Raw genomic sequence first — 5,937 nt, 5'->3', positions numbered from 1 at the left:
TACAATAGCCAACAATATAGCACCATTGCAATTCTCCGGCAACGGCGCCATTTTGATGATCGCGCTTCCTTGTTCGGTATAGAATTTCCTCAATTTTGAATGAATTCTTGTTGCAAGTATAGTTCTACACCGACAAAGAATCCTCTCATGCGAAAATATTGGTTGTCACAAATAGTGATGAGCGGATAATTTATACGCTTTTTGGCATTGTTTTTAGTATGTATTTAGTATATTTTAGTTAGTTTTTATTATGTTTTTACTAGTTTTTATTCAAAAATCACATTTCTGAACTTTACTATGAGTTTGTGTGTTTTTCTGTGATTTCAGGTATTTTCTGGATGAAATTGAGGGACCTGAGCAAAAATCTGATTTAGAGGTTGAAGAAGGACTGCAGATGCTGTTGGATTCTGACCCTCCTGCACTCGAAATGGATTTTCTCGAGCTATCAAAGACCAATTGGCGCGATCTCAATTGCGTTGGAAAGTAGACATCTTGGGCTTTCCAGCAATATTTAATAGTCCATACTTTGTCTGAGTTTTGATGACGTAAACTGGCGTTTTAACGCCAACTTTCTGCCCTATTTTGGCGTTAAACGCTAGAACTGGCATGAAAGCTGGAGTTAAACGCCCAAACTGGCACAAAAGCTGGCGTTTAACTCCAAGAAAAGTCTGTACATGTGAAAGCTTCAATGCTCAGCCCAAGCACACACCAAGTGGGCCCCGGAAGTAAATTTCTACACTAACTATTCTAGCTTACTCATTTTCTATAACCCTAGGTCACTAGTTTATTATCAAATCTACTTTTCGTGATTCATTTTGACCTCATGACATTTTTTACATCTGAATTTTATATCTTCTACGGCATGAGTCTCTAAACCCCATGGTTGGGGTGAGGAGCTCTGTTGTGTTTTGATGAATTAATGCAATTACTACTGTTTTCCAGTCAATCACGCTTGTTCCTATTCTAAGATATTCACCCGCACCTCAACCTGATGAATGTGATGATTCGTGACACTCATCATCATTCTCACCTATGAATGCGTGCCTGAAAATCACCTCCGTTCTATCTGTAATAGCTTGAGTGCATATCTCTTGGGTTTCTAATCTAAGATTAGAACCTACGTGGTATATGCTAGAATTATTGGCAGCCATTCTTGAGATCCGGAAAGTCTAAACCTTGTCTGTGGTATTCCGAGTAGGATCTGGGAAGGGATGACTATGACGAGCTTCAAACTCGCGAGTGCTGGGCGTAGTGACAGTTGCAAAAGGATCAATGGATCCTATTCCAACATAAGTGAGAACCGACAGATGATTAGTCGTGCGGTGACAGCGCATTTAGACCATTTTCACTGAGAGGACGGATGGTAGCCATTGACAACGGTGATCCACCAACATATAGCTTGCCATGGAAGGAGCCTTGCGTGCGTGAAAAAGAAGACAGTAGGAAAGCAGAGATTCAGAAGACAGAGTGATGAGCGGATAATTTATACGCTTTTTGGCATTATTTTTAGTATGTTTTTAGTATATTTTAGTTAGTTTTTTATTATGTTTTTATTAGTTTTTATTTAAAATTCACTTTTCTGGACTTTACTATTAGTTTGTGTATTTTTCTGTGATTTCAGGTATTTTCTGGCTGAAATTGAGGGACCTGAGCAAAAATCTGATTCAGAGGCTGAAAAAGGACTGCAGATGTTGTTGGATTCTGACCTCCCTACACTCAAAGTGGATTTTCTGGAGCTACAGAAGCCCAATTGGCGCGCTCTCAATTGCGTTGGAAATTAGACATCCTGAGCTTTCCAGAAATATATAATAGTCCATACTTTGCCCAAGATTCGATGGCCCAAATTGGCGTTCCATGTCAGCTCAAGAATTCTGGCGTTTAACTCCAAAACTGGCACAAAAGCTGGAGTTAAACGCCCAAACTGGCACAAAAGCTGGCGTTTAACTCCAGGAAAAGTCTCTACACATGGAAGCTTCAATGCTCAGCCCAAGCACACACCAAGTGGGCCCGGAAGAAGATTTCTGCATTAATTACTCATTTCTGTAACCCTAGGCTACTAGTTTTCTATAAATAGGACCTTTTGCTATTGTATTTGGAGATCTTTGAGAAGTCTTATGCTATCATAGACACGTTTGGGAGGCTGGCCATTTGGCCATGCCTAAACCTTATTCTTATGTATTTTCAACGGTGGAGTTTCTACACACCATAGATTAAGATGTGGAGCTCTGCTGTTCTTCATGAATTAATACAAAGTACTACTATTTTTCTATTCAACTCAAGTCTATTTCTTCTCCAAGATATTCATTCGCACCCAAGAACATGATGAATGATGATTATGTGACACTCATCACCATTTTCACCTATGAATGCGTGACTGACAACCACTTCCGTTCTACATGCAAACAAGCTAGAATGTGTATCTCTTGGGTTTCTAATCTAAGATTGGAACCTTCGTGGTATAGGCTAGAATTATTGGCGGCCATTCCTGAGATCCGGAATGTACCAACCTTGTATGTGGTATTCTTAGTAGGATCTAGGAAGGGATGACTGTGACGAGCTTCAAACTCGCGATTGTTGGGCGTGTGACAGACGCAAAAGGATCAATGGATCCTATTCCAACATGATCGAGAACCGACAGATCATTAGCCGTGCGGTGACAGCGTGCGTTGAACATTTTCACTGAGAGGACAGGAAGTTGCTATTGACAATGGTGATGCCCAACATAAAGATTTCCATGGAAAGGAGTATGAATGATTGGAAGAAGGCAATAGGAAAGCAGAGGTTCAGGAGGAACAAAACATCTTCATGCGCTTATCTGAAATTCCAACCAAAGAATTACATAAGTATCTCTATCTTTATTTTATGTTTTATTTATCTTTTAATTATCAATTCTCCATCACCATCTGAATTAGCCTGACTGAGATTTACAAGGTGACCATAGCTTGCTTCAAGCCGACAGTCTCCGTGGGATCGACCCTTACTCACGTAAGGTTTATTACTTGGACGACCCAGTGCACTTGCTGGTTAGTTGTGCGGAATTGTGACAGAGTGTGATTCACGTTTGAGAGCTCCAAGTCCTTTGGTGCCATTGTTGATGATCACAATTTCGTGCACCAAGTTTTTGGCGCCGTTGCCGGGGATTGTTCGAGTTTGGACAACTGACGGTTCATCTTGTTGCTTAGATTAGGTACTTTTCTTTTTATTTTTTAGAATTTTTAAGAATGAATTCTAGAGTTTCAAGGTGATGCTTTTATCATCACAAAAGCTGATTGATTCTCATCAATTTAGCTGCTGAATTTAATGTCCTGCTGAAGCTTGGCCAACCATGTCTAATCTTTTTAGACTGAAGCTCTAGACTTACATTGCATGATTCCTGGAATTCTTATTAAAAGTTTTGAATCCCTTTATTTTATTTTCCATATAATTTTCGAAAATCACAAAAAAATTTATAAAATCATAAAAATCAAAAATATTTTATGTTTCTTGTTTGAGTCTAGTGTCAATTTTTAAGTTTGGTGTCAATTGCATTCTTCTTGCATTTTTCGAAAACATGCAATATGTTCTTTATTAATCTTCAAGTTGTTCTTGATGATTTCATTGCTCTGATCTTTAAATTCTCTTATTTTGTGTGTTTTGTTGTTTCTCATATGCATTCTCAATTTGTTAGTGTCTCCTATATGAAAATTTTTAAGTTTGGTGTCTTGCATGCATTGTTTATGTGATCTTAGTTGCAATTTTTATTGTTTCTCATCATTAAAAATCCAAAAATATTTTCAAAATTGTGTCTTTTCAAGTCAATAATACAGAGAATTGAAGATTCAGAACATTCAGCAGAGGAATCAAACAGAAAAAGCTGGGCGTTCAAAACGCCCAGTGAAGAAGGAAAACTGGCGTTTAAACGCCAGCCAGGGTACCTGGCTGGGCGTTTAACGCCCAAAAAGGTAGCATTTTGGGCGTTAAACGCCAGAAAGGATGCCATTCTGGGCGTTTAACGCCAAAAGGACACTAGAGGGAAGATTTTGTTTTTAATTCAAATCTTTTTTAAATTTTCATAATTTTTCAAAATCAAATCTTTTTCAAATCATATCTTTTCAATCATATCTCTTCAAAATCAATTTCTTTCCATTTTTTTATTATTTTCGAAAATCCTTGTTATAATTAATGATTTACTTCAAAATTTTCTAGTTGTTACTTGCCTATTAAGAAAGGATCAAAAGTTTTAATTCCAGAATCATATCTTCTAATTTCTTGTTAGTCAAGTAAATCAACTTTAATTTTAAAACTTTCTCTTTTTAGTTTGATTTTCAATCATATCCTCTCAATCACATCTTTTTCAAGATTAACTCTCAATCATATCTTTTGATTTCTAATTTCAAAATCTTTTTCAAAAATCACTTAATTTCTTTCCCAATCTTAATTTTCGAAAGTCTCAATCAAATTTTCAAAATTTCTTTTTATTATTTCAAAATATTCTTAATTTATTTTCGAAAATTCTTCCCCTCTTCTCACATCCTTCTATTTAAGGGAGTAACACTCCTCCTCAAGGTGCAATTCGAACTCTATCCTTCTTTATATGTTCGAATTCTCTTCTATCTACCTCCTCCTTCTATTCTTCTTTTCCTTTGATACTTCAAGGAATCTCTATACTGTGACATAGAGGATTCCCTACTTTCTTGTTCTCTTCTCTTTCATATGAGCAGGAACAAAGATAAAGGCATTCTTGTTCAAGCTGATCCTGAACCTAAAAGGACTTTGAAGATAAAGCTAAGAGAAGCTAAAGCACAATTCTCTCTAGAGGGCCTAACAGAGCTTTTCAAAGAAGAAGAAACCATGGCAGCTGAAAACAACAATGCCAACAATGTAAAGAAGGTGCTTGGTGATTTTACTGCACCTACTCCCGGCTTCTATGGGAGAAGAATCTCAATCCTTGCCATTAGAGCAAACAACTTTGAGCTTAAGCCTCAATTAGTTTCTCTAATGCAACAGAATTACAAGTTTCATGGACTTCCATTGGAAGATCCTCATCAGTTCTTAGCTGAATTCTTGCAAATCTGTGACACTATCAAGACTAATGGGGTTGACCCTGAAGTCTACAGACTTATGCTTTTTCCTTTTGCTGTAAGAGACAGAGCTAGGACATGGTTGGATTCACAACCTAAAGAAAGCCTGAACTCTTGGGAAAATCTAGTCAATGCCTTCTTGGCAAAGTTCTTTCCACCTCAAAAATTGAGCAAGCTTAGAGTGGAAGTCCAAACCTTCAGACAGAAGGAAGGAGAATCCCTCTATGAAGCATGGGAAAGATACAAGCAATTAATCAGAAGATGTCCTTCTGACATGCTTTCTGAATGGAGCATCATAGGAATCTTCTATGATGGTCTGTCTGAACTGTCCAAGATGTCATTGGACAGCTCTGCTGGAAGATCTCTTCATCTGAAGAAGACGCCTGCAGAAGCTCAGGAACTCATCGAAATGGTTGCAAATAACCAATTCATGTACACTTCTGAAAGGAATCCTGTGAATAATGGGACAACTCAGAAGAAGGGAGTTCTTGAGATTGATACTCTGAATGCCATATTAGCTCAGAATAAAATATTGACCTAACAAGTCAATATGATTTCTCAGAGTCTGTCTGGAATGCAAGTAGCAACAGGCAGTACTAAGGAAGCTTCCTCTGAAGAAGAAGCTTATGATCCTGAGAACCCAGCAATGGAAGAGGTGAATTACATGGGAGAACCCTATGGAAACACCTATAATCCTTCATGGAGAAATCATCCAAATCTCTCATGGAAGGATCAACAGAGACCTCAACAAGGTTTCAACAATAATAATGGTGGAAGAAACAGCTTTAGCAATAGCAAGCCTTTTCCATCATCTTCTCAGCAACAGACAGAGAATTCTAAGCAAAGCCACTCTGACTTAGCAACCATTGTCTCTGAT

At 37.8% G+C, this 5,937-nt stretch overlaps 1 non-coding gene across 1 annotated transcript; it reads right to left on the bottom strand.

Annotated features, from left to right (window-relative positions):
• Window positions 1–5,232: 5,232 nt before the first annotated feature.
• LOC112774967 (small nucleolar RNA R71) lies at window positions 5,233–5,340 on the bottom strand. The gene has a single exon (XR_003189420.1). It is a non-coding gene; the product is annotated as a small nucleolar RNA R71 (small nucleolar RNA).
• Window positions 5,341–5,937: the final 597 nt, after the last annotated feature.

Source organism: Arachis hypogaea, chromosome 18, assembly GCF_003086295.3.
Source record: "Arachis hypogaea cultivar Tifrunner chromosome 18, arahy.Tifrunner.gnm2.J5K5, whole genome shotgun sequence".
In the NCBI taxonomy this organism is placed as follows: domain Eukaryota; kingdom Viridiplantae; phylum Streptophyta; class Magnoliopsida; order Fabales; family Fabaceae; genus Arachis; species Arachis hypogaea.
Note: the sequence above shows the minus strand (reverse complement) of the source record. Positions and strands in the feature narration are given on the sequence as shown.